The sequence below is a fragment of the Ictidomys tridecemlineatus genome, chromosome 4, assembly GCF_052094955.1.
Source record: "Ictidomys tridecemlineatus isolate mIctTri1 chromosome 4, mIctTri1.hap1, whole genome shotgun sequence".
In the NCBI taxonomy this organism is placed as follows: Eukaryota; Metazoa; Chordata; class Mammalia; order Rodentia; family Sciuridae; genus Ictidomys; species Ictidomys tridecemlineatus.
Window position 1 is genome coordinate 135991727 of NC_135480.1, and position 24261 is coordinate 136015987.

The following is a 24261-nucleotide window of genomic DNA, read 5'->3' on the forward strand; positions in this document are numbered from 1 at the left end:
AAATCAACATGCCGAAACCTGATTTTAAAAATGGGCAGAATTTTAGGGTTGAATTTGTAATAAACTACCTTGAAAACAAAGCAAATGAAGCAATAACTTTGGACCAGAAAGATAATTTGAAGATAATTTTGGACTCCAAAGGAAAGCAGAGTCATGCAATAATGGGGGGGGGGAAGCAATTACAATGTACCCCATGGTTTAGCTAAGAACATCAAGGTTTTAATAATGTAAAAACTATCAATCTAAATTTGAGAAAACTATGTTCAAGATCCTGGTTTTCATCCCTAGGGCCAGGAGAGGGGGGGGGGGAGAGGGAGAGGGAGAGGGAGAGAGAGAGAGGGGGAGAGAGAGAGAGAGAGAGAGAGAGAGAGAGAGAGAGAGAGAGAGAGAGAGAGAGATTTTTTTAATAAAACAGATTAGGAGCAATGGAACAGCAGGAATGATGGGTTGGAAAGGGTTAGAGTGCCCAGCACCATATAGTTAGCTGTAGCACCATGTTTTAGATTACTTTGCTGCTGCAAGTTAAAGGGTCCTTTTTGAAATTTATTCCACCACCAAATGCTCTTTGTGTGCAACAACTCAAGGTAGTAAGATTCAGATGGGAGAATAAAGTAGGGGTAAAGGTCATAACCTAGTGCAAAACTATTTTCACAGTGATAACTGCATGAGCAGATGCATGTACAAAGTTTCCAAACCACTAATTATCAGATCTAGATTCCAGCTTGAAATAAGCAAGAAACACGAGAAGACCTACAACATAAAAAAAGAAAAGCTATAGTGACATTTTAAAACAAAATCGATTAGATATGACTAGCATATACTTCTGTATTTCAAAATGAACCAGATGTTAACAACTCATATCCATCCCAGTACCATAAACTTACTAAATTAGTAAGTTAATTTGGAAAACACCACTATATAGAGAAGAAAATGAAAAAGTTTTAAAAAGTTTAAAGAAATGAGCTACATGTGGTTCAGGCTACATTTTCCTTAATCCCTTTGTTAATAATCAAAGGAAAAGTAAAATAAGAGTAAGAACAGTATATTTCTAATTATAAATTAATATAGCAAAATTCTACCTACTGTACCATTTTTTTGAAAACAGTAGAAATACTCTTTCACCAAAAAAACTACACTTGCACATACACACATACCTAGAAAGATATACACACATATCTCTGCATCTGGATGGGCATGCACAAAGAGCTGGTGGCTAATCAGAGTCCACACCCTATTGCCTCTGTAACAGGAAGCATGGTCTAGGTTTGTTCAGTTGGCTTCTAGTCCCAGTGAATACTCTGGGTTGTATTTCACCCGCCCCCAAGGACTATTGTTCTGTAAACCAGAGGCTACTGTGAATGAAGCAAAATACCAACTACTGTGTTTGAGGCCAAAGCCATTCAGTCTTAGGATACTGACTCAAGCGAGGGAAAGAGCCCTCAATATCACCTGAAGCAGGTCAAGAAAAGGAGCAGGAAGAAGATGAGACTGAAGATGAGACTGAAGACGAGGCCTTGCCATTCAGTGTGGAGTTCTTCTTTCTTAACATTGGCAACTCAGTAGCTTTATTTGATCTCAGGGTATCTGGCCTCTAGGCCCCTCACATTCTTGACCTGTTTGGAAGGTTGTCTCTGATGCCTGTCACTCAGCTTCTCTGAGGTTCTTTTTTAAATTTTTATTTATTTATTTTAAAATTTGTTCTAATTGAGGTTCTTTCTTGATAAGCAACATAGCATAAATTTGGGGAATCAGATTACATGGGTTTGAATCATAAATCTTCTGCTCACTTAGCTACATGACCATGGGAAAACTATGTAACTTCTTTATGCCTCGGTTCCTCATCTGGAAGACAACATATTCTGTGTAGGGTGCTCATAGAGATTCCTTATGCTAATATATGTAAATCACGTGGGAGAGTTTCTGGAGACATTAAGCATTCCAAAATGATGATGCTGTTGTTTTTATTGCTATCACAGTTTTGGTGGGCTTTACCTTCTGGTGGCATAGTCTTCCAGTTAATCTGCTGAGAAAGATTTCTTATGACTTTTTATAAAAATGCCTTTTTCTACATCATATTTGACCAATAGCCTAGCTGGTTATTTAGAATCTAGGTTACAAATAGTTTCTTCTCACAATGCGGGGCTGAATATTGCACAGTGGTGGATTGCTTATCCTAGCATGAAGGATGTACTGGGTTTGATCTACAGGCCCACTTTAAAAAAAAAAAAAAAAAAGTAGAGAGAGAGAAAGACAATGTTGCCTGGAGCAAAGAATAGCATGCAAACAACCTACTTTAAAAGAGTTGCTCTCCCTTAGCTCAGGGTTCCTTTCCTAAAATGCAACCCAGGTTTTATATACTTTCACCTGGCCCTCTGCATTGCCACATGCCAATTAGGGCTTGAGAAACCAAAGGCTTTGGGGGTGGGGGGTAGCCAGAGATTGAACTGAGGGACACTTGACCACTGAGCCTCATCCCCAGCCCTATTTCGTATTTTATTTAGACAGGGTCTTACTGAGTTGCTTAGCACCTTGCTTTTTGCTGAGGCTGGCTTTGACCTCATGATCCTCCTGACTTAGCCTTTGGAGCTGCTGGGATTATAGGCATGTGCCACACTTGAGTCTTAATAAATAGAACAAATACCAGAATTTTTCTTTTTACAATTCGTTTTACTGTTTAATCACATATATATGATGTGACTCATTGTATTTTTGTGGCACACACCTATACACACAATATACAATGTTTTATAATTATATACAATTTGAAAATATAGAAATGAAAATACAGAAGTATAATTAATGAAATGTTCAATGCTCTCTTCCTAATTTTATGTTAGATGAAATAAAGTAAAATTTGGTTTCTATAGTCACCTATAGAAAAACTGATTTCCCCTGAGTTTGATGTCATAGAAAAGTTCTATAGAATTCTTTTTCATTTGCTCTTTATACTACTTTGAAACAAAATGTTACTTATAGAGCATTCATTTCGCTTAATGGAAATAGTATCTTTCCTCTTTTTTCTCATTGTTCCAAAGATACATGAAAGCCTGGGAGAAAGAAACCTTCCCTTTCTGCCTACACACTTTGTAGGAAAGATGAACTACCCCCTCTCTATGTCATGAAGTAGAAAGTTCATTAGGAGGAAGGAAAAAAAAAAGTTTCAAAAAGGCTTCCTTGGTTACAAGTGACCTGAATCTTTCAAATGGGTGGGGTTTAGACACCAGAAAGAAATGTGTTCCCTACTTTTTATATTCTTATTCAGGAAATAGAAACCTAAAGCAAAGGAAGCTGGAAAGGAAACAGAGATGGTAATGTAGAATAAGATCAGTTTAGAAAGAGGAAGGTCAGAGATGATAGCACTTTGCCACTCGTGTTTTGTAACCCTAAGGTCCCCCTTTCCCACTTCACTGTGTCACTAAGTCTGTTTCTCACTGTGGTGAATTCTTGTAGAGTGATGATAAACAGCCACTCACACATATACCTACATGTCTGTGCCCACATGTGTGTGTACGCTCACACACACAGAGACTAAAGGCCTATGCCCTCCATCTAGATCTCTCTTTAAACCTCAAATGTCAGCTAGAAAGGGTGAAGGAAACACTGGCTTGGGTTAATCCTTTCCCACAAACCCAGAGACAATATAATAGAGTCAAGAAAGAAAAAGGAAGAGGATGGAGTGAGCACACTGGCAGGGTCAGGCTGGGCACGAGTGATCTTGCTAAAGAGCTCTCTTCCCAAGGCCACCTCTGTGCTCCATCAAGTGTGGCCACCACAGTGGAACCATGGCCAAAGCAGTGGAGCTTAAAGACATCAGCTCCAGCTTGGTACTAAGACAAAAATGGAAGTGAAGAAATATGGAAACACCATTTCATGCTCATTTAAAAAAGGATTCTACATGATGGTGTTAGAAATACATTTGATTTACACACAGATTTCATATATACCCTTGAAAGTCAAAGCAACATGTTCATGATTGTACGGAAATATCAGAATAAAGAAATCATGTTAACAGCAAGGAAAAGGAAGTAATACACAAAATGAGAGCTACCCATCCAATAGGTAGTATTCACATCTTAAAAAGAAATGTCATTCGAATATATGCTGCCACACGAGAAACTCTGAAGGCAACATGCTCACTGAAACAAGCCAGGCACAAACAAACAGACTCTGTGTGACTCCACTTATGGGAGGCACTCAGAGTAGCAAAGTTCATACAGACAGAAAGTAGGACAGAGTAGGCCAGGGAGGGGTGAATGCTAACTAGTAGGTACAGAGTTTCTATCTTGGCTGGTGCAGAATAGGGTGGGATGGCTACACCACACCATGATCAGACTATATGCCTCTGAATTTCCTAGTGACACAGTTTTAACCCCAAGGGTTTTTTTTTTGTGTTTTTTTTTTTTTGGTTTTTTTTTTTTTGTGTGTGTGTGTGTGGTACTGAAGATGGAAACCAGGGATGTTTTACCATCAAACTGCACCCCCAGGACCTTTTTTTTTGCTTTTTGGTACCAGGGATTGAACCCAGGGGTGCCTAACCACGGAACCACATCTCCAACCCCCTTTTTGCTTTTTATTTTGAGACAGGGTATTGCTAAGTTGCTTAGGGCCTAGCTAAGTTGCTGAGACTGGCTTTGAACTTGCAGTACTCCTACCTCAGTCTTCCGAGTTGCTGGGATTACAGGTGTGTGCCACCACACCCAGCTAGTGGGTATTTGTTTTTAACCTCTTTATTAAGATTAAGTCAAGATACTTCTGACTCACAACTTGAGTAGACACATCTTTAGTGCAGGTAAGTACAGTTAGAGAAGACTGTTATTTATTTATTCACTTATTTTTGTGGTGCTGGGGGTCAAACCCAGGGCCCTATACCTGCTAGGCAAGTGTTCTATCCTCAGCCCTGAAGAATGTAAATCAGAAGAGGTTTTGAAAATTAATTTAGGAAAAGATAGACAATGAAGGAAATATATTAGGAAGGAAGGTTTGACCCCAGGTTGTCTGAAGAAATAAAAGGAACTTTTTGAGTTCAGTGTCATGAAAATTTAGGGATTAAGAACAAAGGTTGTCTGGTTCTTTCTCAAAGGCTAGTGCACTTCCTTCTTGGACTATGTGGTTTTACTGTTACCCTAATTTGCTGAAAGTCTGAGTAATAACAAGACCACCTTTTACATGGGAAAAACCTGTCCTGTCTGGCAGGGCAATCTATTTGCAGAGGCTGAATTTGATAGGCCCCAACAGAACTATACCTATTTATATACTCACAGAATACAAAGAGTAGTCCTTAAAAGGAATCTTCAACCTCATTACCACTGCAGGCCAAAAAGGAGTATAAAAGATCTTGTTGTCTACTTCAAAATTCCAGGTGGCCTATATACATTTCCTTTCTTCTTTTTTCTTAATATAAATGTAAGTAGTTTCTAACATTGAAGATGACACCAGTTTTATGGAAACCAAATTTTGGACTGGAAAGTCACTTTAAAATTCATTTTGTCCACTCTTAATTTTGAAGATGAGAAAACTAAGCCACATGTCCAATACTTCAGCAGAGAAATCTTATGGTGGCCTTGGTTTTTCCACTGAGGTTACTGAGCTGGATTGCAACCTATCCAGTTTGTCACAGATAGCAGGTCGGGGGAGAGAGGACAGGGGGTGGTGTTCTGAATAATCCAGATTTTATACACTTTAGTCTCCACAATAATTTTGTTAGTACCAGAAATTATTAGTATTGGTTTTAGAGATAGCTCCCAAATTCTGGATTTTCAGTTTGCTAAAAGTGATTGCTTAAGTATTCTCATTCCAAATGACAAAAACACAAACAGAACCATTAACAAGAAGGAAGAGGGCTTTCTTTGCCTGATTTCCTCTAGCACGTTCAAAATCCAGCTTCCTGAACCCCATGATTGTCCATTCTTTGAAATCCCCAACATATTTCACTATTAGAGGCCACAGAGCAAAAGAGAAGTGTGAAGTCAAGCAGAAATGAGCATAGATCCTCACCATAAAATGTACTAATGTGTGGTCTTGGCAAGTTGCTTCATTTCTCTGAAGTTCAGTTTATCTTATCTGAAAAATGGAAATCATGGGGCTGGGTATGTAGCTTGACTAACATGTAAAGATCCTGGGTTCAATCCCCAGCACCCTCCGCCCCTGCCAATACCAATCTCATTTAGTGGCGATTAAAAAAATCTATATAGCAACCAGCAGAGAGATGCCCAGTAAAAAGATGTCATCACCATCACCTCTCAATCCCACATAACTCTATGAACCTATCCATCCACGCCTGTGCTTTAGTGAACTGCTTCAGGTCAGGATCTAGTCTTTTGCTTCATTCCTGTCCCCCTCTACTTGCATTGCTCCCTGGGCCTAGCACAAGCTTTTTCAATTGGTGAAGACAAAATATATACATCTCCAGATATTGCAAAATTCATTCCTCTCTCACATATCTCAAAATGAAGGGCAATATCTCAGGTGCTTTTTGTTAAATACGCCTTCTAGTTCAGTCTTTTCCAAGGAAACTAAAGAACAACACTTAAATGTTCCAAATTATAGGGTGTCAGGGAGTGGAACATGAATTCAAAACACTTAGTGTTGGGTTCCACAGAATGAGCATTTACAAAGAGACCCAAAACAACTGGCCTTATACTGGCTAGTGTTTTTATCTCGTCTTTGGGATTTATCCTAGCCTTTCTGGACTTTGGTTATCTGTACAAAAGAGTGAGTGGTCGAATTCGGATAAGGCTCCCCAATTTATCAGTGCTAAGTACTTTGGGTTCCTTAACAGACATTTGACAAAGGGGTCTGGAGGAATCTGATGACCTATTGGCCTATTGGACCAACTGGGCTGTGTCTCAGGGAAGTGGGGAATGACACAGAAGTCCTGCTGCAAAGGCCAAATACTTTTTTGGCGGTGGGAAGTGGGTGCTGTGGATTGAACTCGGGGGCACTTTACCACTGAGCTATATCCCTCACCCTTTTCATATTACTTTTTTAAAATTTTGAGACAGGGTCCTGCTGAATTGCTAAGGTTGGCCTTGAAACTGTGATTGCCACTTGCCTTGGCCTCCTGACTTGCTGGTATCACCAACATAAACAGCAAAGGCAAAATACAAATACTCCCTCAAATTTGAAAACTTCTTGATACTCATTTGATCACAGACACAAAATGTGTTCAGGACTGTGGTGGGTTTTTTTTTTTTTTACTTCCTTTAAAGATGATTATCAAATAGATGGTATTTATACAAAGTTATCTCAGATTGAAGAAACTGGTAATATTAACAACAAGTACTTTTGCCAAGTACTTTATACACATTTTTCCATTTAGTTCTCACAACCACCCTGTCAGTAACTATTTTTATTCTCACTTTATAATTAAGGAAACTGAGGCTTTAGCTGTTTTGAATGTGGTCATTTGGTCTCGCTTATCAGAAGTAAGAAGTAAGGTCAGGGTTGATTCCCCAGGGAGCAAATACAAGAGAGTACAGTCTCTATTTCTGGCCAAGAATGACAACAAATCCAGTTATTAACAGGTCCTAATAATACTCACCTGGTCTCCTAAACTTTCAGGAGTTTCAGAGTCTCCCCAATCTTCCTGTGGGTGTGAAGACTACAAATGCTCCTCCTGGGGTTCAGTCCTACAATACCAGAGCAACCTTATCAACTCTCAGGGACCTCTTTGTGACCTGGGCTCTGAACATGCCTTTTAAAATTGCTTCAAAAACTCAACTGGAAAATTTCATTATCATTTTCAAAATGCTCTAAATCAGATTTTGGTACAGTTGTTGAATTTAGTTATCACCAAAGCCAAGATAATGTGACTTTCAATGTAATGACATAAAAAGAGGCTTGTGAGATGAAACTGTATTTGGAAAGGAATTGCACTTCAGTGCACAAAAGATAAGTAAATTAAAAACAGCAATTTCTGACATGCTGTAGAGTGCTATTGGCCATACTCTATTGCTATATTGTGTGCATGTATGAATATGTAGCAACAAATCCCATCTTTATATACAATTCTAATGAACCAATAAAAAATGTGGAAAGAAAAAAAAAGTATGTACTTTGCAGCATGAAAAAACCAGGAGGGCTGGGAAGGTACTCAGTGGTAGAGCACTTGCCTAGCATGCAAGGCCCTGGGTCCCATCCCCAGCACCCCAAAGGGGAAAAAAAAATAAACCAACCAAATAAGACCCCAGTAAACCTCCAAATAAACATATTGTAAATGGGCAGTGGAAAAATGAGAGATGCACATTTATATTGTGTGCACGTAGGGTTCACGCTTCACATTCTCTTCTGGTACCTGTCTATGAAGACACTACAGATTTAAATAACTGATCAGAAAAAAAAAATAGCACCAGGGTTGGGTGTCCTGGTGCACACCTATAGTCCCAGTGACTCTGGAGGTTGAGGCAGGAAGACATCAAGTTGAAGGCCAGCCTCAACAACTTAGTGAGACCTACAGCAAATTAGCAAGACCCTGTCTCAAAACAACAAACAAAAAAGATTGGGGATGTGGCTTAGTGATTAAGCACCCCTGGATTCCATCCCCAGTAAAACACACACACACACACACACACACACACACACACACACACACACACACACACACATAGCAGCAGCAGCAGCAGGGATTCAGTCTTCTAATCTTACTTTTTTAATTACTGGAAAAATGCCACGATTAGTTTGTGTCTTAAGGTTGAATATTAAGGGTATTTCCAAGTTTTATTGTTATAAATACAAGCTACACTCATAGCTTTGTTTTTCCTTGTATTTTAAAGGGTTTTCCTTGGAATTCCCAGGAGTGGAGCCTTTAGGTCAATACTGAGAAATCTCAAGCCAGGTTCAGTGGCACATGCCTGTTAACCCCACTACTCAGGAGGCTGAGGCAGGAGGATCATTGAGTTCAAGGTCAGGCTGGGCAATACAGCGAGCCCCTTCACAAAATAAAACAAACAAAAATTCCAAAATAATATTTTGTAAATCTTCTTGCATCTTGATTGCCTTCCAAATGGGCCACTTAACTTACACTGTCACTAGTAATAGCTGAGTAACATTTTCTTCTACATCGACTATATAATTATTTTAATTGTGCAGTACAGAAGCATACACTGTAATTATTTTTGTCACTATTGCAACTGTAAAATGGTACATCATTAAGGTTCCCTTTTGTTATTTCTAGTAGCCGAGTATTTTCTCTTGAGTTTGTTCATATGGGAGAAGCAGGAGAATGTGATGTCAGTGATTCTGGAGCCAGAAGGCCCCAGCAGGAAACCTGGGAACCATCATTCATCAACTCAGACTTCAGGAAGCCCTTAACCTCTCCCAACTTTACCTTCTTTTTAAAACTTATATTTACTTTTTAAACTGATGCATAAAAACATAAAAATTGCACGTACTAATGAAGTACCATGCAAGGTTTCGATATATGTATGTGCTGTGTAACTTCAGCTTCTTTATTGGTAAGAAATAATCATCATAATTAATTTTAAACAATTTAATTGGGAAAATGATCACGTATATAAGAGTTTTTATTAAGAATACATGAACCACTGGGCATGGTGGTGCACAGCTATAATCTTAGCAACTCAGAAGGCTGAGGCAGGAGGATTGCAAGTTTGAGGCCAGTCTCAGCAACTTAGTGAGACCCTATCTCAAAATAAAAAATTTTTAAAAGAGCTGGGATATAGCTCAATGATAAAGCATACCTGGGTTCAATTCCCAGTAAAAAACAAACAACAAATGCACAAGAACCAATTTATAACATGCTTACACTGTATTTAATACATACTGAGCCCTTTATAAGCATTAATAATTTATTATGATTGTTGATTATTCCTCTTTTCCAACATTTGTTCAAATATTTAATTCACATCGGTATGTAAGCTTTTCAGACTGATACCAAGACAGAATACGTATTTTGAGCTTACTATTTAATTCTTCACTGTGCTGGACTTAATTCCACACTGAACACCTATTATACAAAACTGATTCATATGTTCTAGGGAGAAACATACAAACATAAATAATGTATACTCCCTGGTCTCCAGAAATTTACCCAGTGGTTATTTGCTGAGCTTTCTGGGGGAAATTACAAGATTGGTCAGTATAATTAAGAACTATTTTGAGGACACTGTAACCATTGTAGGGCTGAAAGGAATTTCAGAGAGAGGTCAAAGTCCTAGAAGCAAGGGTCCTGGGAGCAGGTACTAGGTATTCAGTGTGGGTGGATTCTGACAACTAGCAGTTACCAGGTATGAGTGGATCCTGACAACCAGTAAATTCAGAGAGAAATAGACATAAAGCAGGTGAGGCAAGATTCTGAACTGCTACACTTTGTTTTTCTTTTATCTTAAAGATAATAATGCCTACTGCAAAAATCTAAAGCCAGGGACATGGTATTCAGCATTTCTCCAACTCATCCGATTAAGAAAACTTCTTAGAGCAGAGCAGCCAATCACGGGTTCTTAAGAAAATAGTCCCTCTAGTCCCAAGGTCTACCTTCTTCATTTTTCTTTTATTTTTGCATTACTGGGGATTAAACCCACGGCCCCTCTATCACTGAGCTACACTGCCAGCCCGTTTTGAGACTGGGTCTACCTAAAATCTCAAGGCTGGCCTTGAACTTGCAATCCTCCTGCCTCGGCCTCCCAACTAGCCACTGCACCCAGCTCACCCTCCTCTTTGATTCACGAGAAAGCTGAGGCCCAGGGGCATAGGTATTTTATAAGGGTCAAGATGGAGTGGAAGACTAAGGATAACCACAGTGGAAACTTTACACTGGTTGGTATATATCTTTTCACACGACTTAATTTCCTCAGCTCAATTCTAGTTCTTGCTGGGCCTTAGAGGGTGGGGCCACACACATGACCACACATGAGAAACTTGACATTTATTTTTGTGGTCAATATCAGTCAAACATTGCTTCTCTCTTTTCATTCCCTTTTTCAATACAGATAGTTTTATAACATAAGAAAAAAATTTCTGTATGAGTCCAACAAGAAGTCTGTTACTTTAAAAAAAAAAAGTGTTTACAATTTATTTTGGATATATTACTAAGCATAACTGATTTATCAGGATAATATTCATTTCTTTCATGTTCTAAAATCATCAGAAACTGGGCCCTTTCCTACTGAACTCAATTTAGCTGAAAGGATATTTCTCAAAATGGCCAGAAATGTCTGTGGACATGAAATATTTACTGTAAAGGTACTCATTTCCGTTTACACATGTTTTTAAAATCCTATATTCGTAGCCGTGCTTCATATTTTTACAGAACATACAAGTTCTCAGACACAAAGTAATCAATATTGATATTGTCTATAATTTACTTTAAGAATATTTGGCAGGGATCTGGGGCCTTAGCTCAGTGGTAGAGCACTTGCCTAGCTTTCATGAAGTCCTGGGTTCAATCCCCAGCACCACAAAAAATAAAAAACAAAATTCCAAAATAACAACTGAAAAAAAAAAAAAAAAGGACATTTAACATCACAGCCAGTAAGATATACACGTGCGGGTTTTCATCTATTTACCCTGTGGGGCTTCAGGGTCAAGAGACTCACACAGGAACACATCCCAGAATCAGCCACACTTGAGCAGCAGCTACTACGTCTGTTCCTTTAAATCATGAACCAGAGGTTTTGTTAATTAGCAGGAAGAGTTAGAACTGAGTCCTCTGTTGGTGAATTCAGTGGCTTTGTTGGTTAACCTAACAGAAGTGAGATCTGATTACCTGCCTCCAATTCTATGGTCAGCCGAATCCTGTTGCTATTAAGTTCATGGGCAGTGTTCATGGGAACCCCCCAATCTAAGACTTTACCATTCACTGTCACCTGCTCTAGTACAGCTGCCAGAGACTTGCAGCCTTACAAATCTGTTTATAAAAAAACCCAAATCGGCTCAGACTGGTTCCCAACAAAAGCTATGAGGACAACAGCACTTGAAGCCAGTGGATGAAAGAAGACATCCCAAGCCCAATGCTTAAATCACTGAAAACCTCAACCTTCCCAAGAGGAACTCCAAGATTTCTAGATGCCCAGGTTTAAAGAAACTTGCTTAAAGGTTTATATATGTTTATTTTTAACAGATAAATAATTATGTATATTTACAAGACATGATGTGATACTTTGTTAAATATATACATTATAGAATGATAAAAAACACATTTAATGAGAAACAAGACACTATTCATCATTTTTCATAATTTGAACACTTTTACTCTAGTAGTAATATTCTTTTCTCTCTCTCTCTCCTCTTTTTTTTCTTCCCCTTTGATACTGGGGATTGAACCCCAGGGGCACTTTACCAATGAGCTACATCCCTAGTCTGTTTTGGGGGTTTTTTTTTTAAAGATGGGGTCTTGCTAAATCGCTTAGCCCCTTGCTAAGTGGTACAGGCTGGTCTTGAACTTTTGATCCTCCTGCCTCAGTCTCCCAAAATGTTGGGATTATAGGAATGTGCCATTGAAACCAGAAGCAATTTTATTTTCTACGGGATAAACTTCAGGAGTATATCATTAGGAAGAAGCAGTTTTAAATCAGTTTTACCAGTTTAAATCAGCTTATACTTTTAATCAGCGAGGAAGTTTTAAATTGTCTTATTTACAAATAAATATATGGATATATTTGCATTTGATATACTTACAAATATGCATGAACATATATATTTACATTTTTACATTATGTATATACATAATTACATTTGACTTTTTATATTCCACACATTACATATGTATAGAATTACATTTGACTTCAAAGTTATATATAAACATGCACTTAAACATATGACTCAATGTGATTCAAATTACAAGCTTGCAAAGTTTTTTAGTATAGACCCTAAGAGTAAAAGATTTACATGCCCTCAATTTGTTTATTTTAAAATGACATGTGTGGACGTATTAGTTTAATTACAGTAGTACGCTCTTGGTTCTGCTACCTAAATAATAATAATTATTGTTGTTGTTGTGAAAAAACAGCCTCTACCTCAGAGCAAAGCCTGTCCAAGGAAGGGACATGGCTTTTGTCCTTGGAAAGACCCACAGAGCACCCCTAGGCACATTCCCACCCTGCTAAGTGGTTTATCTACAAATAACAGGAGAGATCTGCTGCGCCAGGTGTCCCTGACTCAGTCAGGCTAGGTGGGGACCCATAGCAACCCCCTAGCAGCCACCAATCATCATGAGACAGGGAAATAACCTGGGATGCTAGATGACCCTCCCAGTAGTTTATGGTGGTTGATAACACGTTGGGAAACCATGTAGTTCAGCACAAACACCCCTCTTGGCTTAAACCAATCAGTTCAAATGAATCCCCCTCTTGTAGTAACCAATCACCCTTATGCAACTTGTTCCCGCCAGTGAATGTGCTAATCATGTTTTAGAGTTGTTATTTGATTTTCCCACAGTGTGTGATGATTTGCTAAGAGATGCTATGATGTATGTGGGGGTCCCTGCCTTCTCCAAAGAATGTTTAAAACTGCTGCAAACCCTGGGCTCGGGGCCTCTCAGCGTCACCAGTAGCTGTGTGTGCGAAGAGGACTGAGCTAGCTCACAATAAATACCTCTTTGCTGTTTACATCGATCTTGGTCTCTGGTGGTCTTTTGGAGGTCCCAAATTCAAGCATAACACTGCCAAGTTTCAATTAATTATCAGGTACAATGAAATAGCCAGCAGGTATTACATATTTAACAAATGGTTTCAAAACTCATTAATATTCTTCCTAAAAGACTTTCAAAGTATACAATTGTTTCAAGTTCTTAATATTTTTTTTTCTTTGAGAGTTTTTTTTTTTCTTTTGGTATTAGAGATTGAACCCAGGGATACTTTGACACCTAGCTGTTTGTTCCCCAGTCCTTATTATTTTTTATTTAGGGACAGGGTCTTGCTAAATTGTTTGGGGCTTTGCTAAATAGCTAAGGCTGTCCTTGAACTTGTAATCGTCCCACCTCAGTCTTTTAAACTTCTGAGATTACAGGTGGTCATCATCATGCTTGGCTCTTTAAGAGTTTTGACAACAAATAATACAATATTTTTTGGCAACGTGTTCACATTACAACAAAAACATTCCAAATGCCTTAAAGTGGCAGGGTTTTGTTGTTGTTGTTTTTCTTTTTTGTTTCTTGTTTTTGAATGGAACACAGGGGCGCTCTACCACTGAGCCACATCCTTAGTACTTTATATTTTAGTGAGACAGGTTCTAAGTTGCTCAGGGCACAAAGTTTCTGAGGCTGGCCTGAAACTTGCAATCTTCCTGCTTCAGCCTCCAGAGTCACTGGGATGACAGGCATGTATCACCATGACCAACTAGAAATTTCTTTTGAAAAGTAATCCCTCTTGGTCTAATTGTACGATCCTCACATTTACCTTAGTTTTTCCTTTCTTCGCAAAATACTTATGATGGGCATAACAAAACTGGGAGAAAGAAAAAAAAAACAGCAGATATAAAACTGTCTTTTTGGTAGAGAAAAATGTAGGTACCTAGGAACTCAGCCACTCCTAGGCAAGTGGCAACAAGAGCACCAGGGATACTCGAAGATACACCTTAGATGGCCACTCTCCTTCTCCAGAGCATTAAACAGATCAGTTATAGGGCCTCCGAAATCTAATCTACAGTTTCCTCCCCCAGTTCTGTCTCATGCCACAACACATATCCAAAAAGGCAACTAATGAACTACTTGGCTGAAAGGTAAGGGCTGAGAGAGAAGCAAGATCTCAGTATACCTGTAACCCCCCCAATGACTAAATGGTGGAGAGATGCTCTGGTTTAAAGCCTTGGTGTTTATAAAATGAAACTACTCAATGGTACTTTGTAGTTCATAATTTGCACCATCTCATCATAAGCTTAATAGAGCAATGCCACACCCAAGCAAGGAGTCCCTGGCTCCCTCTCAACTTTAGGAAGCCACACTCACTTTACAGGACATAAGACTAACAGAGGTACCATTGGCAACCCAGACTTTAAATATAAAAAAACGATCGGATTTCTTTCTTAAGTGTGTATAAAATTATAAAGAGTTCTTATATTTCCTATCACTACTCCAAAGGACTATCCTTTGCATCCTGTTTTGGATGCCAATATGAATAGCTCACAATTTGGATGCCAATTTCACGAATAGCTCAATCTCTTTTTCTGCTTTACACAATTGGCAAATACAGTAAGGGCCAAGCATCAGGAGCTACAGCTCAATACAGCAGAATGGTTTTAACCTTACCTGGGTCCACATTGAATGAGTGGTTCTCAACCTTGGCTGTACGCTCAAACCACAGGAAAGCCTTCAATAAAACTCTAAAAACTGAGTTCCCCTGCCAGAGATTTGATGAAATTGGTCTGGAGTTTGACCTGGGCAGCAGAATTTTTCAAAGCTTCCCACATGTTCCTAATGTGTAACTAATGTTGAAAGCCATTACCCTGCACTAGAACCTGCCTGGTGAGGAAAGGATTTGAAAAGGCCTTTCCCCTCCAGGAGCCTCACCTCTGGTGGAGTCCATCAGAAGACTCAGCTTTGTGTGGAGTACTACTCCCTTTAGTCATCAAGTATAAGGTCAAGGGCAGGAAGTAGAGCTATCAAGCTACAAAATGACATGAAAGAAACTTAAATGCACCTTTGCAAGTGAAAGAAATCAGTTTAAAATGTTACATTCTGTATGACTTGAATTATATGACCTTCTGGAAAAGGTCAAACTGAAGAGACAGGAAAATGGTAAGTGGTTTAAGGAGTTAGCTTGAGGGAAGGATGAATAGGTGGAACATGTATGATTTTAGAGGGGCAGTGAAATAATATTCTGTATGATATTAAAATAAATGTGCCCTCTCCTGGGGAATGCTGATAACTGGGAAGATTGTATATATGTGTGGGGGGTGGGGACGATGGAAAAATCTTTTTTCTTTTCTTTTTTTTTTTTCTTCTTCTGAACAGGACAGCTAGAGACAGCTCTGTGGAGAATACTTGCTTAGTGTGCCTAAGGCCAGGATCCAATCTCCAGCATCCCAAAAAATAAAACAAAAATCTTAAAAAGACAGGAAGCAGTTTGTAGAAAACGTGGTGGGAGGCTATTTTCAGGCCAAGACTAGTGGTCATCAACATTATTCATAACACTCTCCACACAGCCAATAATGAAGCTTGGATTGGAAAATGCTCAATTGGGCCAGGGGTGTAGTTCAGCAGCACCACGTTTGTGCGTGTGTGTGGGAGGCCCTGGGCTCAGTCCCCTGTACTACAAAAATAAAACAACTTGAAAGAAACAAAATGCTCAATAAGCACTGCTTGAAGAATATCTCACTGCATACACAAATGCAGCAATCTCCAACAATAATTTTACCTCTGTCTTTAGAGTGTAAAGGTAAAATTTCCAAGCTGATTCTAAGCCGCAGAGCCTGAGTTAAAGTGTAAAAGACCAGGCATCCTAAAGTTTCCAAAGTGCAGGGACTGGGTTAAAAAGTAAAAGACTGGGTATTGTTAGAGTCCCTCTGCTACCCCCAAAACCTGTAATCCCTGTAGCTGTTAGGACAATACTGGAACTGCCCAGTAAATATTTCCACTGACTTTCTGGTTGTTTAATAGCTAAGGGTTCCGAGTTGCTTGGCACATAGGCATTGCAGGACCTAAACCAATCAGTTTGAATGTGTACCCCACCTAGGAGCACCAATCACTCCTGCCCTGATTGTTCCCGCCAATGTATGCACTAATCCTGACTTAGGGTTGTTGTTCAATTTTCCCGCACCTCATGATGATTTGTTCTGATGTATGCAAAGCCCCCCACCCTCTCCAAAAAGTGTACTTAAGCTCCGCTTGAACTCTGCTCTGGGCTCTGGGCTGCTCTCCCTTCTTGAGTGAGCACAGAGTCCCAGCGCGCTGGAATGGATCCCCAATAAATATCCCCTTTTGCCAATTGCATGGAGTCAGTCTCTTGGGTGGTCTCTCCCTCCGACGTTTCGCCAGACCTTTTACAAGAGAAAAGCAAAGTCTTGCAATCCTGGCTCCCAAATCAAAGGCATCTGTACCCATCCCTTCCCTCTCTCCTCCATCACAGACCAATCATCTGCCCAAATTCTCATCTTCTCTGAAATCTTTATTTATTTCTCTCTCCTGCATCTTTAGCCTCTTGCTATATCTGAACTTCTGAGGGGGCATTAGAACATGTGCAGTTTCTGCCATCTCAATCCAAACACACACACACACACAGAAAACCACAGACCCCAGATTTCCTCCCTATCCTGAAAATGTACTTTTCACTTCAGTTGTCTTAATCTGGCTTCTCCTCCTCTCCAAATAGGATGGTGGGATGCTGTGGGGCCAGCCCCTTTCTCTTCCACTCTACTCATCTCTTTGGGTGCTCTTTTTTATATGCAATTAATATTTATATTCAACAGCTCTCACACATATATTTCTACCTGAGATCTCTTCATGAATTCCAGATACCTACTCCAGGTCTCTATTAGGTAGGACATCTTATAAGCAAAACATACTCCAAATGGAATTACCTCCCCTCTCCCACCCAGTGCCAGTCCTCCTCCGGTGTTCTCAAACATCATAAGTGCCTTCAACATCACACCCTTCTCAGTTGTTTGTGCCAGAAACGTTTGAATCATCTTCATTATCTCCCTATCAACCATATCCAAATAACTACCTCCTTCTTACTGATTTTAACTACAAACTCAAACTCAGTATCTCTCTGCCACTAAATTTTATTCAATGCCACGACACCATCCCTGGGTTCGAAAGCCTTAGTTGGCACTGTTTGCTCACACACATCCCTTGCCACCACCCCAGGGTGTCCATATATGATTGCACATGCTGTGCCAGCACTATGCGACTAGCAGAGGGGACTGATACCTTTTGTCCTGGTCTCACTGGGTCTAAGTGGTCCATCTTTTTAAATTAGTCCACCCAGAATGAACCCTTTTTTCTGGCTTATACAAAGACATCATAAAAGCAACAGCTGTGATCATTTTAAAAACACAAATCAAATTATCTCACTTCCCATTTAAAATCCTTTAGTGGGTTCCCACCACCATGATGTTAAAATTCAAAATCCTAAAAATGAACCAAGAGACCTCACTCCCCGGTTACATTTCCCTCTAGCTCTCAACTCTTTCTTCGTGGAAATTCACCTTGCTACTAGGTTATTTCCTACTCATTTTTCAGGTTTTATTTTAAATAATGATTTTTTAGGAGAGACTTTCCCTGAGCAGCCTCCTTCCTCTAAACCAGGTTAGGTGCCCAGGTTGTATGTTCTCCCACACCCTGTGCTTTTCTGAAGCACCACTGAAGACTGTGTAGCCTGTGTGATGGTGTGCCTATCTGCCCACTCCTCTAGTCACCAGACTAGATGACGCATAAAGAAAGACACTGTCTGTTCACAGCTGTCACCCAGAGTCAGCAATGCCTGACATGGAACAGATGCTCAGTTGAAGAGTTGATCAGAGAATGCCTGAATAAATAGGTAGCCCAGGTACCCAGAAACCTAAGCCACAATGTGTCCACCTCTTTAGCAAAAGAAAAATTAGTCATGGGAGGATTTCTTAATAACTTTATTGCACCGATTACTATATAGCTACAGATTCCTGATTAGAAATGAAAGTGTAATCAATGAGTCAGAAACTCCAGGTGTTCGATGGCAGTAGCAACACTTCATTTTCTAGATCTGCATTTGTGATCACAGCCTTCCCTTTAGATATAAGGCAAAGAACTTTATGAGGGCCAGCTTTATGGCTGTATAGCCCATATAGTCACACAGAGCCCTGTACTTGGCTTAAGGCTCTGTGTCACCACTCTGAAATTCTTAACTTAAAAAAAAAAAAAAAAAAAAAAAACAAGAAGCCCCACAAATTATGTTAGCCAGTCCTGAGTTTTGCAAATTAGCCTGATTTTTGAAAGGGGCCAATGGATAAGTCAATCCCTAGTTAAGAGTAAAACTTTAATAAGCCTGGCTATGTTTCTTTACCTCTCTAGCTTATTTAAGGCCTAATAAAAAAGGTTAAAATTTTAAGACCTTTTTTTTCTGATATGAGCTGCACATCACACAGAGCTTCTTTTCATAAAATTGAGATTTCTTAGCCTACAGAAATACATGAAACTTTCAGTTATTACTGTTAGTTAAAAATGAGTTTAATTTTTCTTAAAAATGGATTTTACTCTGCACATAATTTAATTGCACTAAATCTCAGTATTGGAATTTTTGTTTATTTTTTGCTTGGGGTTCTCATATTAGAGTTTATATGAATTTTTACAAATTGATAAGCCTGGTCTATTGATACCTCATGACCTTAAAAACCTAAAAGATTTTCAAGAATTAAAAGGAGGAAAAAAAATTAGAGTTCCTTTTTAGTTTCCAACATTTCAAGCTTATCGCTTTAGTCAGCTTTTTCACTGCTGTGACCAAAAGGCCTGACAAGAACAATGTAGAGGAGGAAAAGTTCATTTGGGGCTCACAGTTTCAAAGGTCTCAGTCCAGACCAAGTGGCCCATTCCGTTGCTCTGGGTCCAAGGTGAGGCAGAACATCAAGGTGGAAGGGTGCATCTGAGGAAAGCAGTCAGGGCATGACAATCAGGAAACAGAGAGCTCTGCAGACCAGGGACAAAATATGGAACCCAAAAGCCCACCCCCAGGGACCCACCTCCTCTAGGCACACCCTACCTGCCTATAGTTACCCCCAATTACCCCCTATCAATGGTTTAATGCACTTATTAGGTTAAAGCTCTCCTAACTCAATTATTTCACCTAAGCTTTCTTGAATCATCTCACACATGAGCTTTTGGAGGCACCTTATATCTAAACCATAACAACAATTTATTAAATACATTGAACACTTGAAATTTCTTTGGAGATAATAAAAGTTGGCAGAACACATCTGCCATTCACAGAGAATACTGGTTTAGTAATCTGTAAAATAAAAATACTTTAAAAGGTCAACTATTTAAATTTACAAATAGCTTCTCTAATCACCGGAAGTTTGAAACTTCATTGTATGTAACCTGTAGTCTAGTTCATAAATGTCTGGAACATTTTAAATACTGGCCTACTTCCCCCCTCCCCCGCAAACCAGGTGTGACTTCATTCCCTGGGAAAGTCTGTAGATATGAGGGGTTGTTGTAACTGGAGGGAGGGTGCTACTGGCATCTAGTGGGCACAGGCCAGGATGCTGTTAAAGGTCCTACAACATACAGCACAATCTCCTGCCACAAAAAATTATTTGGCTAAAAGTGTCAGAAGTGCCAAAGTTTGGAAATACTATTCTGAACATATATGACATTTGCCTCAGATAGGCAACAAGGAAACAAGACAACACTTAGCCATGCCTCCAATATCAACGCCAAGAATTCAGACAGTCCCCCCAAGAACATACCACACTTGATCTATATGAACAGTCAGTAGGGAATTCCCTTTTTAACCCAGGGAGTTAGGCATCTAACATCTTGTCCTGGAACCAAGAGTACATCGCTTACTATAATGAATATTAATATAGTGGTAAGTTGTCTTTAGTTGTCCCCATGAAAGATTACATTATTCAATGCAACCTAAATATGACACACTTTTCACAGAAAACAGCATTTGATAATCAAACGAGATCATTCCCAACAGTACTAATTTCTATTTCTTACCACCTCATTTCATGAAAAATGCACAATATTTATATCATAATTCAGAATTCTCCATTTACTTGAGAATGTAATTATTATGTATAAACAGTAGTTTTCTAAGGCAGAAATTGCCAAATGGATGATGCATGAACAAAATCAAGTTTGAGTCTTCATATTAAAAAAGTTAACATTTAAAGTCAGGTTCTATGGACTGGGGTCATAGTTCAGTGGTAGAGCACTTGCCTACCATGTGTAAGGCACTGGGTTCCATTCTCAACGCCACAAATAAATAAATAAAATAAAGGCCCATTAACAACAACAAAAAAATTTTTTTAAATCAGGTTCTACTCTTTAAAAAAAAAAAGATAAAAGATTTTTTAGCTACTTTTGTGGGGGAAAAATATAAAGAGAAGATCAAGCCACAATGAACCAAAATTCCTACATGGTTACAGGTGGAAGTGGCCAATACCCATATAGATTTAGCAGATCCTCTGCAGGTCACCTGGTCTCCCAACAAGCACTCTTGTGCATTACCTATTCTGTTCCTGTAGATGAATGATTTTGTGAACCTCACTTTAGGGGAAAGTATTTCTTTACTGTCAAGCAACTAAATTACAAATGGAAGAGTAGCAACTTGTGACTAAAGTAGTGTTACAATTAATCAAGGGTGAACGATGGAATCCAGTAAAATTTGGAATGGAAGGTAAGAGGGTCAGGTTGAAAGAAATGCAGAAAGGGTGGCAAGCAACCTTCAAATCCTTTCCATGAAATAAGGGGGCTGGGAAATCAACCTGTTTCATCTACCGACAAAACTCTTTTAAAAAATAAATTCACAGGCTGGGGATGTAGCTCAATGGTAAAGCATTTACCTAGCATGCATGAGTCCTGAATTCAGTCTCCAGTACTACAAACATTATTTAATCAATTAATTCACACCAGGCATGGTGGCACCTGCCCGTAATCTCAGTGACTTGGGAAATTGAGGCAGAAGAACCACAAATTTGAGACCAGCCTCAGCAACTTGGTGAGACCCTGTCTCAAAATAAGAATTAAAAAGGACTGGAGATATAACTCAGTGGTAAAGCACTCCTGGGTTCAATCCCCAATTTAAATAAAAAGTAAATTAGCAGGCATGTAGCAATATAGCACAATGAATCCCATTATTTATGTATAAATAAAATCTACCAACAAAAAAGAAAAGTAAATTCACAGTATAGTACATTGTATTTAAGGATAAAGAAGCTAGCCATTTCTAAGAAATCAAGGTTTCCCAAAACTATTACTTTGAAAGCCTAAAAACCACCAGTAAGAAATTATACCCACACACAGTTTTCTTCCCTGCCATAAATGAAATCTGTTATAATAACTTCCTGCAGGAGGACCTGTCAGCAATGGTCTAAGCTTCAAGCAGGTAATTTACACTGATCTTTGAAAACCGTAACTCCTTCTCTTCCCTCCGACAAAACAAACCTGTTTCAGAACAGTTTCTGAAAGGGGAGCAGCATGTCAAAGGAAGAGACCACGTTTCTCCCCTACTACTCACCAAATTGAAGCCACTAAAAGCTATGGCCGCCTTTACATCTCAAGGCACCATTACTTTCTTCAAACACCATATATCCTTCCACCTTGCCTCTTGCTCCATTATTTGTAAAAACACTACTCTATTCTCTGTAGAAAAAAAAAGTAATAAGGCAACTGGCGTCTAAGGCAAGGTTTACAGGCATCTATGGGAAGCCAAGTGACCACAGAACTTAGCTCCACCTGGGCCGCATGCAGTTCCCAGTTTGGTTCTGCAGGTGACCTCCCCCAAGGCTGCTTCGGGAAGAGGTGCCTCGTTTTCACACTGGACCCAGAGAAAGAGCTGCGAGGGGATGTGCGCCGGATAGTCTTGCACTTCAAGAGGTAATAACCCGAAATTGCAAGAAACTGACTCAGCGATAGAGTACTAAAACAAAACAAAAAAAGCAAAATTTGTTTAAGAAGAATCGCTTGTTTTTTATAAAGGATCCTGCAGCACGAGGTTCCTAGACTCCCACGAGAATAAAAGAGGAAGAGCAAGAAGGAAGAGGGCTTTGGAAACCGCTGACAGAATAGCATTTCTGTTTCTAATTGTTTAACACAGTGCAAGTCATTATTTCAGCATCGAGTTTATCAGTAAAACGGGGTCATAATGCCTCTTCGTTGGGCTGTGGTTAGGGTTAAACGGAGTTAAAGTTAAAGCTCCTGGTATCCCAGAGACGATAGCAACTGTTCGCTCCTAGTCTATCCAAGCCCTCCCATTTCTAAGCTCCTACTCTCTTTGAGGACCAACGAGAGAGAGACTTCCACCTCCTGGAAGTGACTTCCAGGTGACACTGGGTACCAGCGTCCCAGTCCCGGGACGGAAAAGGAGGGTCGAGAGAGGACGCGACGATGCCATCCCCAGCTCCCAGCACACTCGGAACGTGGGTGGGTTCCGCTCTCTCCCGCCCCATCTCCGCTTCCTCTCCCTGGAAGAGCCCATCCAGCATGGAGCAGAAGGGCCCTGGCCAAGAGCCGGCTCGCACCCTTCCCAGTCCTCGCTCATTGCCCGGAGGCCAGGCTAAGGAGCTGCTGAGGAGTTGGTTACCTGGAGCGAGCGTTTCTGGTCCCGACGCTCAAAAAAAATGCCCTAACCTGAGCACAAGGCCGCTCCTCGCGCGCGGTACCCTGTGCGCTCCCGGCTAGCGCCTCCAGATCTTCCCGCCGGCGCCACGCCCCTGGACCCACCCCTCAAGGCCCCGCCTACCCCGGGCGGACCCACCTCACACCCGCCTCGCCCACCTGCGCGGGCTCGAGCTGGGGGCGCGCTGCTCTAAACTGAGGTCAGGGCGCCCTCTGGGCACTACTGTGGTCCAAGATGAGAGCGAGCGTCCAAGTGCTCCCTTTCTTCCTAAAGCGCCCAGGATTCTTTGATTCTTAGCCTAAGGGCTAAGTGTCTTTAAAAAAAAAAAAATGTTATAGCTCCTTTCTCGGAGGCGGAAGTGCGAGAAGTGCTGCTTGTGTGATTTTAAAAATGAATATATATATGTTTTCAAAAAAAGAAAAGTTTACATGTTAGTGTTCTTTTTGTCATGTTAGTTTAGAGATGACTATAGGTTTGTTGTTTTCCAGGTGAGCTTTGCTTACTAAATTTAGCGTTTAAAAACTCACTATAGGGGGCCGGAATACAGCTCAGTGACGTGAGGCCCAAGGATCAATCCCTAGAACCAAAAAAACTAAGCAAAACAAAAACAAACACCCCCTCAAAACACCAAACCCAAAACAATAACAAAAGTCTTCATACTTATGTTTATTTTTACATAAAAATTAAGATTAAATTGAGAAACAATCCACAATCTCATGAAAAGTGAATAACCTTACGAAAATTGGCACAGTCTTATTGGTAACAAGAGGAATATTGCATCTGTCTTCTGTTGGATTCTTAGCTCCTAGAAAACAGAATGGGAATGTATTCATCTTCAAATCATTTTTCTGTTCAACACACCAGTATAGAAAAAACTGAAGGAACAACAGCACCTTGCCCACCCACACATCCTGATGTAGCTGTTGGAGAAAGATGAAACCTTGTGAGTTGGGTGAGTTCCTTTGTAACATGTAAACTTGCCTGGTACTCATCATCCCAGCCAAAGGAGGTAGTTAGTTACTCAGGGGAGAACTATGGCTGTAGAGGG

General features: G+C 39.9%; 1 protein-coding gene across 18 annotated transcripts in view; it reads right to left on the bottom strand.

Annotated features, from left to right (window-relative positions):
- The window catches only part of Gcnt1 (glucosaminyl (N-acetyl) transferase 1), a 33364-nt gene extending 10050 nt beyond the window's left edge, over nt 1-23314 (bottom strand). For 6 of the 18 annotated variants that reach the window (XM_078047465.1, XM_078047458.1, XM_078047467.1 and 3 more), the window contains exons 1-2: nt 15200-15327; nt 7541-7628 (exon numbers count right to left, since the gene is read on the bottom strand). The gene's annotated coding sequence lies outside the window, so the exon portion shown is untranslated. Of the gene's footprint in view, nt 1-7540; nt 7629-15199; nt 15333-23177 lie in introns of those variants that run through there. The other 12 variants (XM_078047468.1, XM_078047461.1, XM_040285656.2 and 9 more) reach the window with 7 other exon arrangements.
- Between the last annotated feature and the right edge of the window lie 947 nt (nt 23315-24261).